General features: G+C 43.3%; 1 protein-coding gene across 4 annotated transcripts in view; it reads left to right on the forward strand.

Moving 5' to 3' along the window:
- MYOCD (myocardin) overlaps nt 1-23,776 on the forward strand; it is a 218,348-nt gene that overhangs the window by 17,126 nt on the left and 177,446 nt on the right. Inside the window, exon 3 of one of the 4 annotated variants that reach the window (XM_083428393.1) lies at nt 23,291-23,441. The exons of the other annotated variants lie outside the window; for them this stretch is intronic. The gene's annotated coding sequence lies outside the window, so the exon portion shown is untranslated. The remainder of the gene's footprint in view (nt 1-23,290; nt 23,442-23,776) is intronic. 4 annotated transcript variants of the gene reach the window in all.

Here is a 23,776-nt window from a genome sequence, read left to right on the forward strand (position 1 = left end):
AATGTGGATAAGCCCTATGAGTCCTCAATCTTCAACAAGGAAAAGAATTTGTTGGGAATCTACCAGTTGATGGGCATGCAGCCTTGAATAAGGGGGTGCAGAGGATTTAACCACCACAAATCAGCATAGCATAATGCAGTACAGATTATGTGGACAGATCTATAAGGAGTGCTTGGTATGGAAGACCATTTCCAGCTCCACAGTTCTATGATTCTTCCTATGACATTCCATAGCTAAATCCAGAATGCATGTTTATAAATCAAGCAAGAGATGGGCCTTTGCAGTATAGCAACATGCCAGGAGCTCTGGAATGAAGATATGCGGCTGTGCCGTTATGTTTATTGTTAAGCATGTCCAGAATATCATTTAAATTAGGATATTCCCCCCGTTTGCCTGATGCATCTGTTTTTTGTATTTATTCCCGGTAATAGTTGTCTTGCAAGGCCTAACCTGGCTTGCAAGTTTGTACAGCCCCATAGCCTTACAAGTTTGTCATTGAGAAATTCAGCTTTCTGATGTCTCCAAGCTTGCTAAGAATAAACTTAATAAATTAGTGAGCACGCTTCAAGTGCACCACCATGGGCTGCTCTGGCATTTTAATCTGACGGTGAAGCTATCCAGAGTGTTCTCTTAGCGTGTGGCCAAAGCCTGAAGTATTTGCACACGGCCGTTGTCAGTACATTGAGTGACCCCTTGTGTGCCGCTCTGTCAGGCCGAGTGAATTTATAAGAATCTTCCACTGGTGAAGGTAGCAAAGCTGTTCCTTCTAACACACTAGATGGAGTTATCTCACTTAGATCACCTTCCCCTTGTCTCGCCAATCTAGCTGATGAGAGATTATTAAACAATGCAGCTGTATTTTATGCTCTCCAGGGCTGTATATCCTATTCAATGACACACATTCTTTGCAGGTCAATTGTAAAACATGTTGGAGGAAGTTGGCACAAAAGCAATCTCTTACAAATCCAAGCAAATTGTTCTGCTTTTACGTGGCCATGTTTTATATAGAATGGCCTGTAACCTGTTAATGAAGCTCTGCCTAGGCAGTGTCATTGCAACCCAGGAGCTTTCTCATCACTGGTGAAAGAAAGGGAGCGTTAATCCCTTACAGGAAAGAGGTTCAAAGCTGAGAGGAAGTGAAATGAAACATCTGCTGCCAACAGAGTTCGTCCCTTAGCAATAATATCTTGCTTCAGCAACCCCATGGAAGAATGTCAGCACCTCTGAGCACTGGAAAAGCCAAACAGCTTCCACTAAATAAATTGAAGATAATTCTCCAGCAGTGGCCCAGTCTTTATTTCTGCCCACAGTATGCAGGCAAATGAGAAGACAACACTGAACAAGGAGTCCACCTGGAGCATTCCCCAAGACTATGCTTCTTCCCCTCATTTTTATCATAGACAGGGACAAAAGGTTTAAACAAAGTGGACTGGACAAAGACTGGAGTGCAATCTCACTCCAAAGCCAACCAAACGTTATAAGCCACAAAATTGTGCCTACCGTGTGGCAGTGAAGGCACTAAGGAAGTCACACTTCACTGTATTCATCATGTCTTTGAGGGGTCTGCTGGCAGAAAACAAGTTATCCTATAAATGTAAAACAGTTATGATGAGACATGAAGCAGCCACCTCGCTGAATCTGAGGAGCTGATCAGTGCCTGAATAGAAACCTGGCCATTAGTAAGTTCCATGATGGAAGAACCACATGATATAAATGCTTTAAAATAAACAAGTAAATAGTGTAAAATGAGTGCATTACTATCAGTGTTTTCAAATCCCCATGCATTTTCAAAGACAAGGTGGTATACCTCTTAACTTTGCTGGTACAAACAAGAGTACAAACAGCATTTGTGCAGGTTACTCCAGCATGACTAGACTATAGTTCTGCTAACTTTCACAGGCAATTACAGTTCACTTTCTTCATCAGATCATAGGAATCAACTCATTCCCCATCTTTGCCTGCTCCATGAAGTTCTCGATATAGGCTAGCCTGTAATTCATGCCTAGGTGCATGTGCTGCAGCTCTTAGCATCACCATAGTTTTTCCTCTAGGAATGTCTTCCTACTTTGCGTCTGCTGCTATGAAGCAGTACAGAACTGATAAGGAAGAAGGGAGGAACATGGCTGTTTCTTGCTTTCCTGCCTTTGAAAGCTTTGTGGAATTCCAGCATGTTTCTAAGGTGCTTCCATACTAGTTCCAGTGACAGATCACCCATTTTTTTCTGATGGATAATATTTCTACCAGGAACCTCCCAAAGCCCACATCACCATCAGAGTCTTCTCATCTTTCTTTTCTTCCTCTTTCCTCTTCCATGTTGCAGAGGCCTTGCACTGTTTTTAAGGAACCATAAAGCCTTTTTGTTTCTTTTATCCCCCAAAGTGATTAATGCATCCAGTTCTCCCCCAGCCAGGGATGAAGAAAATACTATTATCCCTCCATTACTCACATATTGTGTTGCAACATCTCTTTTGGTAACGTTAGATCACAAGCAATGATATTATTAAAAAATGAGAATTTTACTCTGCACACGATGAAATCCAATCTGTATTTATTGCCTTTAACCGCCAGCCTCTAGAGTCATCCAGAATAAATGTTTTGAGTTCCCTGCAGGGAAACTCTGGCTTTTGCACTCCAGACATTGTTAATTAGACTGTACCAGCCCCCCAGCCCCATGTGCATACAGCAGGGATGTGTGAGTGACATTAATGTGACATCATGTGAAGATAACGTATGCCCATGTCTTACACCTCATTATGTCATGCCATGATGGACTACCCAGAATGCCCTGAATTGGCAAGAAGATATTTTTGTGTGTGCATGTGGGAGCACAATCTTTCTGCCTTAAAGAGTTTTTGGCAAACACCTGAGCAACCTCAGCACTGTCTGCATTGCTTGTAAATAGGAAATGCCTGCCAATAGGGAAGAAGCCAAGCATCTCATCTCCTCAATGCCTTGGAAAGAGACTACAAGAGTCAGAAGTGCATGCATAGTTTTGCTGAAGAGAATTTGTGACCTTAGATCCAGAACCCACTGCCCTTATTCATAAGCACAGTAATGTGTAAAACCCTGGAGCCTGCTCTATCAGATCCTGTGCATCTTCTGCCACTTCCTCATTATATCTTTATTTCACTGTATTTGATACTGTAAGCTATGGGCATGTTTTTTAAAGCAGCCAGCATGGGTCATGTCCAATAGGGTTTCTGAAGGCTAGGTCCCTATCAAACGCAGCAGCTGGCCAGCTGCTTTCCTTAGTGATAACGAGCAGCTATACACAGCTCTCAGGACAGTGCTGTCTGCTAGCAAACTTGTGAACTCTTCAGAACATTTGGTTGGCAGGAACCTCAGGAGTTTCACTTATTTCAATTTACTAGCTAGTTGCATGGTCAGAACTACACACAGTTGTTCCCCAATGCTCACTCTGGGATGCTGTAACTGTCATGTATACATCCCTCCCCCAGCCATCATGGCAGAGAACCACCACTACTTTCTAAACATCACTGTTTCAAACGTTAAGGCCTTTCTCTTTGAAGATCCCATATTGCAGCGGGGTTGCCAGCTTGCTTTTACTTGCAGTGGCTGTTGCAGCACTGATTCACAAACACTTGGTGTTTTCCCTCCATCGCTTTATCTCCGTGCCAGCAGAAGCTTCACCTGGAAAATGTCTGCAAACTGTTGAAGTCTTTGTACAGGAAAAAAAAAAAGTTGGCAACCTTAATAGTAGACTTTCTCTTTCTTTTGACAAAAAGGGGCAAGGTAACCAAAAGGTCTGCTTCTTCCTCCGCCCACAGTCTCCTTTTATCATTTGTCCCATACTGTGGAATGTGCCAAGAGGCAGTTGGAAGCAACACCAACTAATGCCCCTTTGCCTTCATTACCTGGGAGTTGCATATTTTATGGAACTTTGAATTAGATTAAGGGCATGTCTTCACTGTTGGCCCACACTCCTAATTCATCATGATTATTTTTTTTTGGGGGGGGGGGGACCTCTCCTGTATGTTTGGTGTAATTCTTGCATTGTCAAACTGAAAGGGAGGGAGGGGGATCCCTGCACAGACATGTCCTAAGTGCTCAGGTCCATAATTTAAGCATTGACAAAGCACATTTCAAGAATTCAAAGCACTTTACATATACTATCTCAGTAATCTGTACAACAAGGCTATAAGGGAAAGTTATTACAATTATATCCCCTTATTTCAGATTAAAGACTGAGCTATCATGGGTTGCCCATGCAACTAATGAATTAATAGCTGAGCAGACATATGAATTATGGAGCCTCCTGGCTCACGTGCTTAACTGCTTTGTTAAACTATCCCCATTATGGCAAAAGTAAATGTTAATAACAATCCATTTTACACTGGATTTGTTAAACCATAGTTTGGAGGGTCATTTGAATGCTGCCAGCATGATCTAGCAAAATGATAATTTCACTATCAGCCTATAACTTGTGCAATGTTCATATACCAGGGAACCAGGCAGAGGGCCTTCTCGGTAGTGGTGCTTGCCCTATGGAATTCCCTCCCATCAGATGTCAAGGAAATAAAGAACTATCTGACTTTTAGAAGACATCTAAAGGCAGCCCTCTTTAGGGAAGTTTTTAATGCTTGCTGTTTTATTGTGGTTTTAATATTCTGTTGGGAGCCGCCCGGAGTGGCTTGGGAAACCCAGCCAGATGGGTGTGGTATAAATAAATTATTATTATTATACCTCAAGGGGTATGCTAGCCTGAGTTGTACTATTGGATTTGCCTCTGAGCCATTATTTTTGAAGGGGTAATACACAATTCTGCATCACCTTTTATTTTATTTCTTTTTACTGAAAGAGAACAATTGTTCAAATGCAAAATTAAGATCTGAGACGTTACTCAAGGAGCTATAAAAATGAACATCCAAAATAGCTTGAGAGTGAAGTGGAATGGAAAAATCAGCAGGAAGAAGGGCAAATCAGGGTGCAAAATTGGTAGGAAGAAGAAGAGTTAACGGTGAGCATGAGGTCAGAATGGTGCCATCTTGGATTTCTGTCAGCACACAGTTTTTGTAGTAATTTGCAGCTGTCAACCTCTGTCTTTTCAAAACGGCATTATTTGAACTGTGATAATGCAGGCAGTAGCCAACAGTTCCATGATGTCTGTTTTTGCTGATATTGCAGACCAGCTGCATGTTAAAGCAACTTCCACGTAGCAATGACCCACAATAAACCTGTACTGTAGGCAAGTCCTGACTTTGAAATCCAAAATTTGCAGGGTAGATAGCAGCAGTAGACAAGGAGTCTGAGTCCTTCTGTCACATAGGGCCACCCATGCAATGAACTTCCTGTTTTCTGTTGGGCCTAGATTCAGCCAAACAGAATGTACACCAGATATGTTACAGCATGATTTACGGCCAGGAATTTAATAATTGCCTTTGGGTCTACCTGTCCTCGCCTGGAGCAACTGAGGGCTTTGGTTTGTACAGTTGCATCATTCTGCTGTTGCAAGCAGGCTTGAGAAGAAACAGCCATGGAAAAATCCCATAACATTCCACAGTTGACCCAACCAGGCACTATCAAAGCATTGCCCCCACTGCCTTCAGCTTTGAATCTTAATCCAATAGCTTTACAGGAATTTTCTAGCATAGGCTGGGGAAGTGTGGGGTGCAGGGGGTATGTGTCTCTGTGCACCAAGGCTTTGGTGAGCAAAGTCTTGTCCGTGGGATCTGTGGGTAAGGCAGTTATCTCTAACGGAGGAGTCTGTTTGGTACAGTCTGCCTCAGTCTCTGGGGGCTCCAATACCTAGGATTTGTGGTTCCAAGTGTGTGTTATCAGGGTCAATCCAGGCATTCCTATTACCTGTGACCATCAGTGTTCCTTTAGGATAGTGCTTCAGCTTATCTACTGCTCTGTTCACCCATTTGCAATTGCTCTTTCAGTCACGTAGAGAAAATTACGTCTTCCTGTGGCCCTGGCATGTCACACACCATTGCTGATCTGGAAAAGGTACATCATAAACAAGTCATGTGTCCCTTGGACTTGGCAACAGGCAGGGATGGGGTTAGGTTTTTTTGCTTGTGAGTTAAGAACTTTTTCAACGGGGTGGATCAGTTTATTTGTTTCGATTCATACATTGGGCCTGGCCAGTCATTGCACTTGAAGGTGGAGAGCAGTTTAGTTCTAGTTGTTTTTCACCATCCCATCTAGCATGTGCTATGCATGCTAGTTTTGACCAGGATGAGTATTAATTGATCAGCATTTTATCCTATAGGTCTTGCATGGGACATGTGTGAGGAAATTTGGCCACAGACCCAGGTATACCTAAGTGGCAGCCCTGGCTTCCTTCACTGGCATGCTAACTTACCATGTGCAGGAGTCTAGCATAAGAATCTATATAATAAATAAATATATGTGACAAGGTCTCATAATGCCTACTCTGATCTGATAACTCATTTGTCCATGTATTGTATTGTATTAATAAATCATTTCAGGACTAGATCTGAGAAGCACGTCATCTCAACCAGACTGATTATTGAATATAGAGAACACAGGAAACGGCCATAAATAGGAAAGGCCCTGCTGATTTGAAGCATATGATGCTCTACTAGTGGGGCTTGGGTGGTTTCCTAGTCATTAAATAATTTTACAGAGGCAATGACAGTCCTTAATATCTTGTCAGTGACTGCTGGCTCTGTGCCAACTCTGGAAACTATTTGTATTATTGCATTTTTTGAAACTGCAAAAGTCCTTACAATGCCTTTATTTTAGTCCTTAAAACAGGCTAGTGAGAACAAAAAATACATTTCTTATTCAATGCAATTAATCAAATCTGTATTTCATTCAGGATTCAAATCCAGGCCTGCTAGGCCCAAGTCAGGGCTCAATTTAGATGAAAAGAGGCCCTAGGCTACTCCACGTGTGAGGCCCCTCCCCATCCCCCACCCTCACAACTAGAAAGAAATGGAAGAGTGTTATAAACAAAATTGAGTGAAGCCAAGGATGATGATGGATATTTAAAATTCTGCAGTTCACAATTTGTCCTCTAAAGGAAATAAAATATTATTGTTAAATACCATGGTGATTTTTAAAAATGCATAAAATTAAAACTGAAAAACTCTTGCAATAACTGAACTTTGTATACTTTTTGTGGCCTGGGCAGGCTGGGTTATATACCTGCTGGGATTGATAAGGCATCTGACCCTCACCTGAATCTCATAACTCTCCTGATGAGTTCTTTGGTCTGCCCACCAGATCAAAAGTAATCAATTTTAATCTAGAATTTAAATTCTCAAAACTTTCTTATCTGTTAATTCGAGCAAGTAAACTACTGCTCTCACTTCATTACAAACAGTATTTCTACCTGCAACACACTTGAGCAAATCTGCTCCTCTTCCTTTCACAGATATTTTGTTGCCATTTGCAACTGTAGCAGCCTCTGATTAGTTATCATTTAACTCGGGGGGGGGGGGGTTAGCATCAGACATCATGGAAGTTGCCAAATCAATTAACCAGTTAGAAAGATTACTGTTAATAGACCAGTTTTCCTATAACTTGATATTGCTGGATAGTTTTGATGAACTGCAAAAGCATTTTTAGTTTGCTTTCTGTTGCCACCCTGGAACTTTTCTTTATTAGTGCCACTTTGTTTTGCTTGATTCATTGCAAATGAAGGAAAACAACTTTTCTGCTTGTATATGTTGATAATATAATTTTGGTTACTGAGGACAAACAAGATTGTACAAAAACAAGATTGGGTGCAGGCCTGGCCAGGACATAGGCTCCCTGACTGTGATAAAGGTGACCTGTGTGTGTGCTTGCTTGCTTGATTAAAAGCTGTTGGAAACTTCAGGGTCCCTGCTCTCCCTTCTTATGGTCTTTGTACTGAACCTGGAGACTCCAATAGAGTCTCCATGTCAAGAAGGAGGACAAGTGGGCACCCTATCAAATGACAGGGCAGGAGCTACAGGGCCCTTTCACTGGTGTATGCCTCACTCTTCCCAGACCTGCTCTCTTTTGGCCTGTATTTTGAAGCTTTATAATTTAGGAAGACTTTGGAAGAACTGGTTGACAAGTCTTATCAGTCACTGATGTATGAGCGGATTTTATTTGCCGCTATTCTGGGCCTCTGGTGCATGAGGGTTTATACCAGCATAATAGAGTTGGCCAGGATGCCAGAAGGGATACAATTTATGAGCTTTCTCAATTATCTGCACAGCAGGGGGTGTTCAGTCAACAGTGCAAAGGCTGAGCTGAAGCATTCCCTGCTGGTTACCTGCTTTTAGCAATAGGGGTCGCTGTTTGGTAGTACAGTGGTGCCTCGCAAGACGAAAAGAATCCGTTCCGCGAGTCTCTTCGTCTTGCGGTTTTTTCCGTCTTGCGAAGCAAGCCCATTAGCGGATTAGCGCTATTAGCGGTTTAGCAGCTATTAGCGGCTATTAAAGGCTTAAGGGATTAGCGGATTAGCTGCTAAAAGGCTATTAGCGGCTATTAAACGCTTAAGGGATTAGCGGATTAGCTGCTAAAAGGCTATTAGCGGCTATTAAAGGCTTAAGGGATTAGCGGATTAGCTGCTAAAAGGCTATTAGCGGCTTAGATCAGCTGATAAGCGACTTAGATCAGCTGTTAAGCGGCTTAGCGATCAGCTGTTAAGCGGCTTAGCGAACAGCTGTTAAGCGGCTTAGGGGCTTGGGATAAAGGGGGAGGGAGGGGGGGAAAAACCAGGAATCGCAAGACATTTTCGTCTTGCAAAGCAAGCCCATAGCAAATTCGTTTTGCGAAGCACCTCCAAAACAGAAAACCCTTTCGTCTAGCGGGTTTTCCGTCTTGCGAGGCATTCGTCTTGCAGGGCACCACTGTACTCAATTGGTTAGCTGTCAGATTCCAGAGTTCCCTACTGGTGACTCTTAGGCAATTCACAAAACACAGAGTCCATTCATAAAACACAGTGTTCATTCATAAAGCAGCAACATAAATCTCCATTGCTACATACAATCATACCTTGGGTTACAGACACTTCAAGTTGTGTGTTTTCAGGATACAGATGCAACCGAAACCTGGAAGTACCGAAACGGGTTACTTCTGGGTTTCGGTGCTCAGGCATGCGCAGAAGCACCAAATTGCAACCTGCGTGTGCGCAGATGCAGTGCTGCGGGTTGTGGATGCTGCGGGTTGCGAACATGCCTCCCACACAGATCATGTTTGCAACCCGAGCATCCACTTTATTGGGTTATGTTTCAGCAGTTGAACGTACAGGTTTATGATCATGCTGTAGTGTAGTGCTTATTCGATTGTGAATAAAAGGTGGCTGGGCTCGTTGTTCCGGGGTTTGGGGGAAAGAGTTGACAAAACTGATTTCCAGTAAGTGCCCCCCCCCTTATTTCCATTATAAGTCATTGAGTCTGTACTCTGAATAGTGACACTAGGGACCTGGAAGGTGCAGGGCTTGTCAGTCCAACCCCTGCACAGTCTTATCAGGGCTGACCTTAAGGCAATCTAGATGGATTTTATTTATATCTATAAGATTTTGCAGACTTTGGCTGTGAACTGGGGGCGGGCTCAAGTTGCGCCCTACTGCTTCAAATTGGGCACCACTGCCTAGCCCTGAGACTCATAGTTGCTGGGCCTGAGTTGCCCTGCCCTTGCATGAAGTCTTGGGTTTGCTATTTTGGGAGAGGGGAGACTGTGGCACTGGGGAGAGGGCAGGCTGGTGAGGCCCTCTAGACTTAGAGGCCCGAGTTGCCCTGCCCTCACATGAAATCTTGAGTTTGCAATTTTAGGAGAGGGGAGACTGCCTGCTGGGGAGCGGGTGGGCTGGCGAGGCCCCCTAGATTTAGAGGCCCTAGGTTTCAGCCTACTTAACCTATACAGTGGTACCTCTGGTTACGTACTGAATTCGTTCCGGAGGTCCGTTTTTAACCTGAAACTGTTCTTAACCTGAAGCTCCACTTTAGCTAATGAGTCCTCCCGCTGCTGCCGCGCTGCCACCACGCGATTTCTGTTCTCATCCTGAAGCAAAGTTCTTAACCCGAGGTATAATTTCTGGGTTAGCAGAGTCTGTAACCTGAAGTGTATGTAACCTGAAGCGTATGTAACCCGAGGTACCACTGTATATAAATCCGGCACTGGCCCAAGTCTACCATGTACCTCACACAACAACACCCCCTCCAGTTCCACAAAGTTTGCTCTTTTCCTCCCTCTGTGCCGCCGTCTTCAGCTCCATCCCCTGCTTTCAAGTGATCCTAAATTACCAGAGCTACATTGAAGGCTGTACTCCCAGAGGACATCCTGCAATTACTTACTAATACATTTCCTCAAACTCTTGCTCTGGAATATCTCATAGCAGTCTGACAGAGATATATTCACCCCTAAGTTCTCTTTATTGTCCGCAGCCGCTGTTCTGCACAGAAGATTTTTGAAATACAAAAGGTTAACAAGACCACACTTAGAGCTCACATTTGGCCAGTTTGAAGCTTGACAAGAGGCATTAATCATATAATCCTAGAACTTTAGAGTTGGAAGGGACCACAAGGGCCATCTAGTCCAACCCCTTGCAATGCAGGAATCTTTTGCCCAGCATGGGGCTCGAACCCTTGTCTCTGAGATTAAGAGTCTCATGCTCCACCAACTGAATACAGAGCAAAGTTAGGAATTGCTGTTCTCCTCTCCCTCCTGCAGTGTTGCAGAGAACTGGCAACACTAGTTAACCTGGGTTTTTGTATAGCAGAGTATTGCATGACCTGAAAGATGTTATTGAGGATCACACCTAAAAAAGAGGATGCAACATGTCTCCCTCCACTACCCACCCTTCCCCAAGTATTTCAGTGCACACACACACACACACACACACACACCCCAAATAGAATTCATGCTTTGACCCAGAGCAGGTAGGAGAGGAAGAAAAGAGGTTAAGAGAGAAGTTGGGCAGGGGAAGCTGTGGCTATACCCTCTTCTGCTTCTGAGTCACTGTCAGAGAGGCTAACATGATCTCCAGAGTGTGACATGGCAACCCTACAGAAGAGACCCGTGCTGTTGCTGCCTCCATCACCTCCTCTGTTAGCTGCCCTGACACTGAGGAAGTGCAGATCACTGTTTATTACTGTGCACCCTAGGTCTGACATTTAGACACTGCCAGGGCTCAGAGAGAGAGAGAGAGAGAGAGAGAGACACGCTTGTTTTCTGGCTTAATTTATAGAATAGATTCACTTGATGAGTCACTCTGCAACTTGATGCATTCTGTCTAGATAAATGATACTTTTTATCCCTATGATAAAAGGGGATGCATGTGATGTCAAAATAAAAGAATGTTTTCTCAGCCGAATAAAAGTTGAAGTTGACTAAAAACATCCCAAGAAAGCTGGAGTTTGGAGTCTTTACCATTTATAGTGAAAATTATCAAATGCCCTGATATATTTTTTTCTCTCCCTGTCCTCCCAAACACAATACCAGCACTGTGTGTCACCTTGGCTGAGACGTGGAGAATGGTTGTTTCTGAGACACCTTCTAAGTATCGCTGGCCAGATGTACACACCAACTTCCATTCCATGCCCTTGCCCAGTTAACAGGACTTTGCCAAGCCTCTGGACAAGTGTCTGTGCAAAGTGCTCTGGAAACACCAGCTTAGTGTGCTGCAGTTATCTAAAATGTCAGCACCAAACAACCAGATAGAAAATTGCCAGTAAATTTATCACAATGCCACCTTATGAATGGTATTCTTCACACCTTGGCTTCTGTGAACAGTCCAGGTCTCTTGACCATTGAGATGATACGATAGAACTAAAAGGCATATAAAAGAAGAGAAGGCTGATTAGCCAAAATAATCAGAGGGCTGCAATTACTTCTAAGTGTTGACAGATTGAAAAGATATGGAGTCCTTTTGTTAATCTACACAGTCTAGTTCTCCTGCATGCTCTACTCCATTTGTTTTAGTGGGTGACACTCTGTGTGTGTGTGTGTGTGTGTGTGTGTGTGGAGAGAGAGAGAAAGAGAATAAAACAATGTGCTTATTAATATGTCCTTTATTTCTGCCTGCACTGGGGTCACCACTCCCCACAGAAGTGAAAAGAATAACTTGCTGGGTGGAGGGAGAAGGGGCAGTATGCGACAGTCTCCTCTGAGTCTTTGGTCACAGATTGCAAATTGGTTCACTTTGTCCCATGTTCCCCGCATCTTTGTTGTAGAAAAGTAATATGAATAGAAATTATTAGCTTTGGGAAGGGCTGTAGCTCAGTGGTAGAGGACATGCTTTGCACACAGAGAGCCTAAATTTTATTTCTTGCCACCTGTATGTTGGGCTGGAAAAAGCTCCTGTCTAAAATCCTGGAGTAACTGAGCTGGATAGGCAACCAATGGTCTGACTCTGTAGAAGGCAGCTTCCTAATGATATAAAGGGAGGTGTTATCCATCTAATCAAAATTATCAATCTGCACATTTAAAAGAAAGTACTTTTTCTACCTGGCATGTGCTCAGTCTTTAGAGCTTATAAGCAAGCTAGGATTCTGGGAGGCACAGCTGGGCAACATGTGGTGCTCCAGACTGAAACCAAGGGCCCCACCAACTACCCATTAGGGACTTTTCGATTTCTCTGCCGGCCTCAATTGCAGAAACAGGGCAGGGTAGCGATTACTGAGTGCTTGGCAGGCTGCATTAGGCTTGGACTTGGTGGATCACATGATGGGCAGGTCCACTGTAAGAAGGTTAATATCATGTGAATTGGTTAAAGAACAACAAACTATGCATTATAAACTTGTAAGTAGTTCTCTTAAGATTAGTTACTCTGTAAATTCCTTCGCTTTTAAAATTCCCTTGAAAATGTCTACGTCTGAAGAAAATAAGGAATACAAAGAAAATGACATTGTGGGAGATTATTGCCTGGATGACCTCTACAAGCCCACCCACTGAATTTAAAGAAAAGTTTGGATTTGAATCCAGATCTCAATTCCACACATTTTCCAGTAGACTGCATTGGTTCTTTCTTTTTCTTTCCTTTTCCTTTTTTTTTGGGGGGGGGGTGATTCTTAGTGCTTTTACTGATAAGCAGAAAAAAATAGAAACAACAGGAACAAACTCAAATCAGGAGCATTGTCACAAAGTTACTAAGTCCACTTTTTAATTAACGTTCTGTTCCATCTACTTTTCACTCCAAAGTATCCTTCCATAACCGTCCACCCATTATCAGTGACTGACAATCATTGCCTTGTTTCAAAGCAAATGAAAGAAAACAGTGGCATGTGGAACCAAGGTCATTGGTGCTTTGAGTTCTGAGTACTTTCTTTAAAAAATAAAATAAAAATCTTTTCCACCAAGGCTAAGGTCCAAACCTGTTGATGCCATTTATCCAATGAGTTTATATTAAATAGGCTCCAGTGTCTAGTGTGGCTGCTATAAAATAAGTCAGTAAGTTCTTATACATCAGATCTGCAGCCTCGTTTTCAAAAGTTGACAGCAATGCTACCTTGGGATCCAGTTGTACTGCTTGGGTTGTCATTGAGCCTACTATTCTGGGGACATGTACCACAAACCTTTCCAACATGATAAATATCTACCACATGTGAACATATATACCCCGCTTCCCACATCCCCTCCAACATGACACATTATTGTTACTTGTTATTATGCTAAGAGTGTCGGGTGAGAGATGCCATTGATACTTTATATTTATAGTATTTTCCCAAATTCGTGCTGATGCCTACTTGAATGGTGATATCTCCCAGCGGCATTGGTTCTACAAGCAGTTCGTACCATGCAAAAAAGTCACTGTTAACCCGTAATCTTGCTCAGCCCAGACCCTAACTTTCATTCACTTTTCAGCGAGCACCACTTTACCTAGATAGCTGTGGGAAACAATGGATAAGAATCTGAAGGTGGGGGGTGAAGTCTGGGAAGGGACAAACCCATTTCACCTGGATGAAAACATCATGAAGAAGGGAGGTGAGCACAGACAGCAAGAAATAAAAAAAGGAATAAATTCCAGAGATGTAGACCTGCCTTGCACTGTGGAGAAGAAACAGAATGTTGGCAATTGCACAGTTATACTCGCTGAGTTGGAACCATAAACTCCAAGAAAAAAGGAATGAATTAAACAGAACAAGAGCCGAGGGATTTTAAATGCTGTCTTAGAGGTTACAGTAGATGCCTCATAAATCTAAACAATTAGGAGATGCAGTAAAGAGGCCCAGCCCAAATGTGTTTGGATATGAAGCTATGAAGCTGGAGGCATAGAAAAACAACCTCACTCGTAGAACTCTCAAGCAAAGCTGCCGCATTAGGACAGTAGTGTGTCTTTGCTTGCTAGATGCCCTTGAAGTTTTATGTGAGTAAAGGGCAGAGAAAATGGCACAGGAGCGAGAATTAACCAGTTGCCAAAAGCATAAGTTGCGTGGAACAGAGAGATGTGATGAGTCTTTGAATCCAGGACAGCACTGTGTTGATTAGAAGGTGCCTCTACTCTAGAAGAAGCTTCTTGTTACTACATAGGAAAATCAGGGTCTCACGCTGCCCAAGAGAAAAACACCAGCATGCTTGGAACAAACTGATCTGGGCACAACTAAGCCTAGCTGGCTGAAGTAATTCTTACATGTGCAAGTTGATATTGGCATATATGTATTTGTTCCGTACACTTGGATATGGTCCAGCAGATATCCTGTATGACCTGAAACGGAGTCTGTGGTTGAAGCTTAGCTCACAGGGTTTGCTGCAAAGGATTTACTTTAAGTTTTGCATGTGTATCAGATGGCAATTGACTTTTAGGCCCCTGTGTACACTACAAACTTGTATCAGTTTTATGCCACTAATTGCCATGGCTTCCCTAAAAGAAATAAAATTTGGCAAGGTACTGATGCTGCAATAATAAAGATAAAAAGGTAAAAGACCCCTGGACTGTTAAGTCCATTAAAGGAGACTATGGGGTGCAGTACTCATCTCACTTTCAGGCCGAGGGAGCCGGCGTTTGTCCACAGACAGCTTTCTGGGTCATGTGACCAGCATGACTAAACCACTTCTGGCGCAACGGAATATTGTGATGGAAGCCAGAGTGCACGGAAATGTTGTTTACCTTCCCACGGTGGTGGTTCCTATATATCTACGTGCACTGGTGTGCTTTTGAACTACTAGGTTGGCAGAAGTTGGGACAGAGCAACGGGAGCTCACATGGATTTGAACCGCCGATCTTCTGATCAGCAAGCCCAAAAGGCTTAGCAGTTTAGACCACAGCGCCACCTGCTATACTAGGCATAGTTACCAAGTCATAAGCCCCATTAATCACATTTTAACTTGCTTCTGAGTAGCTATGCATAAGACTAAGCCATGAGAGTCTTTGCTAAACACCCCTAGCACCTACTTCACTACTTTTTGTGGATAATCTGTGTAAAGATGATTATTATTAAACCATTTAAAGTGTGTAGTATAGTTCCTCACTTGTAAAACCCAAATACTAATTCATATTATGAAGTTGATATGAAACGCAAAGATAGCGCAATCCAAACCCCAAATCTGAAATGCCAGTGATGGTATGGATGAAGTCTTTCCTCCCAGAGACCCCCAGCTCTGTCTGACTCCACCAGCCCTGCTGGCAAGGAACACCTCTACCCAGTTCTGCTCAATTCCACCAGCTGTGCCAGCAAAGAGCATCCCAACGCACAGACAGAAACTACTGCTGGAGGCATCCATACTGGCTGTAGCCAATGGAACCACATACCTCCTGGGACATTTTAGTGGAGGGAGCTGGGCTACCACAGGATCTGCTGGATGATGATGGTGACGGTGTCTTCAGCATGTGACAAAAAGTACATAATGAATGTATCTGATGCAATCTTGTGGGGAGGTAATTCCACAGCTTCCGGATTGCCATAGCAAATGCTCTCTCCTAGGCAGCTCTCCCATGAGCTTATGAGGATGATGGAACTACCAAGAGGGCTCCCTCTGCTGAACATGAGAGGGTCCATGGGAAAAGAGGCAGCCTTTCAGATATTTGGGGCCCAAGCCATTTAGGGCTTTAAATACTAATGTCAGCATACTGATTTGGGCCTGGAAATCAACTAATGCTGAGCTGGCTCTGCTGCCGTCATGTGTTGGCAACAGTTCTGGTCAGGGTGTCTTCATTGTAGGAGCAGCAAAGGGACATTATTTTACACTACACCACCTTCTGCCCTGGGTGGTGGCAGCAGTGGGACTGTGTCTGTAGTGCTGGCAGTACCATTTAATCAAGCCCCACTGCTGGTGGTCAGGAGTTTAGGAATGCATGCTATCTATATCTAAGAATATAAGTAAATACCTAAAATGCAGTTGTATTATTTCATCTTGCTCTAATTTTTCCTTGTTAGGGTAGAGAAGAATATCATTCATTAGTTCACTGGCTCTCTGCTAGCTTGTTTGCATGTAAGGGCACTATGAACAATCTCTCTTCTTATGAACTACTTACTGATCTGTTGCTTTTCTTTTAAACCTTGCTTTCTAACCTACTTGGCACAATGGTTAACCTTGCCCATTGCTAGGGAATGCTGAATTCAAGAAGGCTTGAGAAATAGCTTTAACAGTCCACCTCTCTTGGGATTAGCAGAAGCTACATACAGGAAATGCTGCTGCCAAGGTCACTTTTGCTACTTGTGAGGCCTGAAGCCTACCTTGCCATAGGCTGCCACAGGCATCTGATGCGATGTGGATTTGTTTAAGGAAGCTTAAAACCAAATCTGGACCTTCTTTTTTCATTGACTCTTTCCTTCTATAAATTCAAACACCTTGAGGAGAGTCTGCCTGTGCAGTCTTCCATGTGACATTTCACCCAAACCACTTACAAACAACTTGCGTTACTTACAAGTTTATTCATTCCTTTCAGAATGTTGGCTCAGCTGTGCGTCTCCAGAGCCATCTGTTGCGGGTGAGCAGCTTATCTCAGCTATCAGAGCCCTCTTCTAAATATTATGACCAAACAGGATTCCAAGAACAACAGCCATCCTGTTGCACAGAGAATGCGCAAAAGCCGATAAACTGTTTATACATTATCAGCTAAATAAGTTGGGTTTATCTGGAAAGGCCTGCATAAAATCCCTGATGCTGGTGGCGAGGAATTCTGCTTGCCGTTACTGTTTGGCAGGGCAAGCTCTAGTGGCAGTGGCTGTTTTGTGCCCTGTCAGTCCATGGAGCTTTCCATAAATCCAGCCCTTCTCCGCATTGACAAGGGGATTTGAACTGGAAAGCCAGCCAGGAAATGAATGTGGGAGAAGCATGGGACCTTCCGTAGCCAGAGAAAAGGATAATCTGGGTGAGCGGGATGAGGAGAGGTAACGTGAGCAACAGAAACATGGCATAAGGTAGGGGTTTTACCAGCAGCAAAGGACTGATAGAAAGTGTGTTGTATTCTGATGCACTAGATCCAACGAGTACTGTCCCTCAGAACAACCCAGACTTCAGATTCCCCTCTCTTCTAACTTAAATTAGAAGACTTCTGTTGCAGCCCTGGGTTAGGAAACTTACCAGGGTTGTTTGCAGCCTTGTAAATAAATCAAAGGTAGTGTATCTCTGAACGCCAGGTGCTGAGGAGCAGCAGCAGGGAGAGGGTTGTGGTCTTCAAATCTTGCTTGTGGGCTTTCCAGGGGAATCTGGCTGGACTAACACAGTTGGAAGTAAGATGGACCTTTGGTCTGATCCAGCAGGTCTGTTCTTATGGCTGTGGAAGATGGGAGTGTAGAGGGCAAAATATTTGCTTTTTTATATATCACTTAGCTGAGAAAGTAGCTCAAGTGGTTTACATAAAAAAATCTAACATATTCATTTAAAATACCAATAAAACCAAAGGCTAAAATTAAAATAAAACAATGCCTATCAAAGTTATTCAGCTACCTTTTTCGCTACCTTTTGTTAGTCCATTGTCATATAGGTTCTGTTCTCATACATAAAGCAGCCTTATATGGAATGACGGCATACCATTGTTCCATTTTGCCTTTTGCTCCACCTTTTCTCTGACTACTGGGAGCTCTCTTGTATTCCTTGCCATGCTGCTTGAGATCCTTTTAAAATTGAGACACTATGGATTTAAATTGTGACTTTATGCATCGGAAGTATAATATGCTCCAAGACTGAGTACAGAGTTCAGTTGTAATCTAGCCAGCTAGGTATATGAAACAGAGGAGAGGACATTTCCAGTAAGTTGCAAACCAAAAGGGAAGCGTCTTTTTAATCGAAGAGTCTAATCTTAGAGTTATTTGATAAACAAGAAATGTTGTTTGATAGCAAGGGACATGGGATTTTTATTGATGGGGGGGGGGGGAGCCAGCTGCCCCTCCTTGGCTGTGCCCATGGCAAGGGAGGGATTTGCTGGATTCTGAAACTTCTGTTATTTCAGAAGCAATCAGTGAACCAATATTCAGCACCAGTGTGAGTTTCTTTCTTTCTTTCTTTCTTTCTTTCTTTCTTTCTTTCTCTCTCTCTCTCTCTGTTCAAATTGTTTTAAGGCAGAAATTGTTAAATGATCCACTAAGCCTAAGGGACACATAAAATTAACACAAAGAATTGCCGGATCCCATTCCTCCAGAGTGGCAGTGCAGGGAGAGAGTTGGAAAACACATTAAAAAAAAATACCGTAGTTACAAGTTTTCCACATCATCACCCATCTCAAGCTGTTCTTTATTCTGTACAGAAAACACCAGATCAAATGTTCCCAGTTTGGAAGGGTAAAGATTTCCTATCTCCTCCTAATCTGCGAAACACAAACTCTATCTCTGCTATTCGTGTCTTCAGAATATGATACTTAACGATGGATATCTGCTAATGATGCTTACAGCAGTACACAGTGTTGTTCTCTGTCTCATAGACAAATGTGCTCTACAGGGCCAAATGTAGTAAAATCGTGTAAAGGGAGCTAGTGTCATTCAAAGAGCTACAGACAAGGCAAAGAGACCCTTTTGCAAAGGAGCCATGCTAATTTTGCATTTTTTTGGAACAAAAGTGGTGTAATTACCGTATTTTTCGCTCTATAAGACACACCAGACCACAAGACGCACCTAGTTTTTGGAAGAGGAAAACAAGAAAAAAAATATTCTGAATCTCAGAAGCCAGAACAGCAAGAGGGATCGCTGCGCAGTGAAAGCAGCAATCCCTCTTGCTGTTCTGGCTTCTGGGATAGCTGCGCAGCCTGCATTCGCTCCATAAGACGCACACACATTTCCCCTTACTTTTTAGGAGGGAAAAAGTGAGTCTTATAGAGCAAAAAATACGGTATACAATAGGAATAATACAGCATGGCTGCATACTGCACCCTTGTTAATGCTTACCAGTAATCCCTTCATTGGTTGCAGTTTTCTTAAGGCTGGTTCATATATGAACACTTATCATTTATTGATTGCAGAATAAAGTGATAACCTGCTTCTGTTATATTCCATATACTCCAGAGGTGCACTTAGCCAGTACTAGAAACTGGGCTTTTAGTGTTGCAACTCCAGCTCTCTGGAATCAGCTACCAGCTGAAATCAGTCAGGTACGTCCACCATATAGTGTGTACACAGCCTTAGTTCAATACTCTAAACCAATATACCACACCGACTTTGGGAAATGAAAGACCTTGGTTATTCACTCATTCTCGGGCTCAAGACTTCATCACCACAACAGAGGAGCAATTAGCACTCACATATCTGCTGAGTAACTCCTTTAACAGTATGTGGAGTGTTTCTTAGTCCACATGAAATAGGAAATGTTTGGTATTTGGGAGGGAAAATGGGCAAGACAGGAGCCACAGCATCTCTGATAAAATTCCCTGGGCATTTTTCTAATCGTTCATAGAGGAATGTGCTTCGAAGTTTCCAGCTCACAAAAGCTTAAAAGTTGTTTCTCAAATCCCACTTTATTGGGTTTGCATGAGTTTTCAAAAGCTTGTGGATTTCAGGTTTGATGGGAAAAGGAGGAGCAGGAGGTTTAACACTGTCTGAATCCTGGGATCTTCTGGTATGCAGAGAGGAGATTCACATGAAAAGCTGATGACATGGTAATAATGCCTCCTTGTGGGCATTATTATTGTGCAATAAATGTGCTTTCAGGTGTGTATCATACAAGCTACAAGGTACCAGGTAACTAGAATTAGCCTCAGCTATCCATTGTTCTTTGTGGCATCTATAAGATGGTGTGCAGTATCTGCACAAGTACAAATCTATTAATCAGGTGCACAGGGCTGTGGCCCCAAACATTTTGGTATACTCCATGTACAGAAGCTGGATGGACTGGCTGTTGAATCTTACTTCACCTCTGATAATGGGCCAGCATTCCAGTGCACCTGAGGGCAGCAGCCAAGTTTAGGGGCACAAAGGCCAAGTACTGCCAATTCCAGCAGAGGGGAATGGCCAATGAGGTATGGAAGAAAGGATAGGGGAGGGGATTTAGCCCTGCTGCTCCCCAATATCTGCCATCTAAGGCAATTGGCTCACATTGCCTAATGGTAGGGCCAGCCCTACAGGTGCACAGTGAATGTGCTGCTGCTGTATGTTGCTTGTACAAGCAGTTGCACATATCACAGTATTAATGGGTAGAGCTGCTTATGCAATTATTAAATGAGTATCTGCTCTGAGCTAGGGACAGTAGTGATGTGATATAATCTTTGAAGAGATCTAAGCATGAAAAATACCAAGGAAACATTCACCCATGTTATCTTGGTTTAAGGCAAGGGTCAGCAACCTAAGGCCCATGGGCCAGAAGCTGCCCACGGGGGTCATTTAACCAGCCCACGAACTGCCCCCGAACCGATCAGCCCCCTCGGCGAGTCCCCGCGCGCTGCGTTAAACCAGCACAGTGTAGGGACTCACTTCCGTGGTGCCGGAAATCGTGCCTGCACAGACGCCAGAAATCGTGGGTGCACGCGCTCACGCACGTGCGTGATCCGGCCCATGGAGGGATCTCTGCTAGAGTGAACTAGCCCAGGCAAGGTAAACCAGCCCAGGCTGGTAAAGGTTTTGGTTTTGGTTTTTTACAAGTAGCACAGTGCCTGGTTCTCTCTCTCTCCCTTTGTCTCACTTCTGTCTTGCCCTTCCTACCAAAGTGCTCAATGGAGCCCATTATGGAGCCATTTCCTTTCTTTCCTCACAACAGTCCTGTGACGCAGTTTAGACCACAGAGATAGTGACTGCCCAAGGCCATCCCATTTATCCATAAATCATTGGGCCTCCATGGGTTTCTTTTGTCCAAGCCACTGCGCCACACAGCCTCTCTCTTTTTACTATTGCTGGAAAAGGAGACAGCTTTGCATTGGGATTATTCCCTGGGCTTCTGTACACAGCTGTCTCATGTTTTAGAAATCCTTCCACACACTGCAGCCAGATAGTCGCCTGTGAAGTGCTCCAGCTGCATCATTCTTAACTTCAGCCTGGAAATATATGAAACTGGAACTAGAATCTCAGTTCCTCTGTTCCAGCACCTGGGCTGCTGGAAAGTTCAGAGCCAAATCTGGATGCTACAGCTTGGCCAACTAGGTCTCAGTGTGGGTGGCAGATATTTACTTCTGCCCCATAATGTCAGCACTTTCCTCCCCAGACAACCCGTAATAACATTACTTAGTATTTTTATAGCTTCGCATAATTTTCAGTACTCTTTGCAACAGTCCTGTAAGGTAGGTCAGTATCATTAGCCACATATTATGGGCTGAGGCCAAGTGATGGCTACTTAATTTGTTTGAACCAAGTATATGTTATATGCTACCTTAACCCTATAGTTTTCAGGCTTACTGAAGGACGTCAAGTGTCTAGGAAATTAGAAGATGTATGTAGTTGCAGTGCTGCTTACAGAGTAACACATGCAGAAGCTTTTATTAGTGCTAAAACAGGAGAATGTGAGTGGTGTGGGGCAAAGCAAAGGGGAACAGATTCTCTCTTCCTTCTGCATCATGCAACCACTTGATATGCCACAGCATCAAAGAGACTGTGTGGTGTGTGTGGTGTGTATGTGTATGTGTTGTGAGTGCAGTACAAGCCTGCAAGAACAAGAGCATATGCAGTGACCATTTTCGCTATGATCACTGTTGCAATGCAGCCCCCTATGGTTGAACAACTTGAAATGTGGTCCTCAGGCTAAAAAGTTTAGTTACCCCTGAAATAGAGTACAGTGGTATCTCGGGTTACAGACGCTTCAGGTTACATACGCTTCAGGTTACAGACTCCACTAACCCAGAAATACTACCTCGGGTTAAGAACTTTGCTTCAGGATGAGAACAGAAATTGTGCTCCGGTGGCGCGGCAGCAGCAGAAGGCCCCATTAGCTAAAGTGGTGCTTCAGGTTAAGAACAGTTTCAGGTTAAGAACAGACCTCCAGAACAAATTAAGTTCTTAACCTGAGGTACCACTGTACATAAATTGCACGTTGTGTTCTAGAGGCACCACTTCTGTGGATTTATATATATATATATATAAATTTAAAAACTTGGATAGGTTGCTTCTGGGTGACCTGTTTATTCAACATTTATCCAGATCTGCACAAGTTTGCAGAGTGGTTATATGACATTCGCTACCAGCCACTGATTCTGTTTTGTTTTCAAGGAAATTATACGATGTCATGTCAAGTAATTACGATGTCATGTCAAGCAGTTCATTTTTCTATCATTTTCCTCACCACAAAAATGATTTATTTATTTATTTTGGAAATATGCTTGTTGTGAAATAGCGCCAAATCCACTTTAATTATGCAACTGCATTTGCTGGTATGCCACTGAATCTCCCCATAACTTAGCAACAGTCTGAAATCAGCCTCTGTCTCTGGCCATGTAGGGTGCTTCCAGATGTGGATGATTTAGCAGCGCTCAGTTGTTGTTCTGCTTTAAGCTGGAAGCGGAATAGCAACTCTGCTTCCAGACATGTAGTACCCCCCTTTTCACCATCTCCAAATGTTAGGAGGTGATTTTCCTTGGTGAGTTGTATGGTGAGGGTTAAACGGGCTCCTACCATCACACACTCGTCTCCTAACTGCGAAGTAAAGTGGGCGAGAAAAAAAGGAAATAAAAACAATGATATTTGGAAAGGGAAGGGTTAGAATCGATTCAAAGAGTGCAGAGGTCGACCATAGAGAAGGAAATAAGTAAAACACAATCTAAAACATAGTGGGCAGAGAAATCTAATCATTCAGGATGGCAGCTTAGGAGGCCATGCACACCTGGGGAAATTGTGCAGTTATTCCGTAGTGTTAAGAAGTGGATATTCTGGCTTCCGGAAGGAAACAGAACCTGAACAAAGAAAATACAAGAGGGTTGTGTTTCGTGAATGCTCTATAAAAAGTTAATGGGCTAGTCTATGGCATGGAGGCAGTTGTAGGTTGCATGCATAGATTCTAGGATTCCGATAGGCATATATTCCCTGTTCTACACAAGGCTCCATTGTGCAAGGAAGTCCGAGACCTGCGGCAGTCCTAGTTGTGGTATTACTGTCCAGCTTTGCCGCATGTGCTGGGATCAAGGTAATGCTACGTTCTTGGCAGCAGAACTGCTGGATTGTTCAAGTCCCTTGTGGCCACAGGATTAGGTAAGCAGCCAAAGAGCAGAAGCTGATGTAGGTCTGTGTGCTAATTTCTCCCATCCCCAACTCTCCCTCCTACAATTGTTTGCTGTCCTTGAGCTGTTTGTGTTGGACTATGAGCACTGTAAACAACTTTTAAATAACAACAAAAAAATCTGGGGTTTAAGGAGTAAGGAAAGGAAGAGTTTTAAAGCAGCTGTCAAACATAAGATGGAAGCATTCAATTCTGACACAATCGTATTCATGTAGAGCAAGCGCCCTTCGAAGGGGCTCCTGGTTTTGCTGCTCAGGATCTTGCTGTATTCATGGCTTCATGTAATTAGTCCCACAACCTGATTTTC

Source organism: Podarcis tiliguerta, assembly GCF_965153285.1.
Source record: "Podarcis tiliguerta genome assembly, chromosome: 2".
Classification (NCBI taxonomy): Eukaryota; Metazoa; Chordata; class Lepidosauria; order Squamata; family Lacertidae; genus Podarcis; species Podarcis tiliguerta.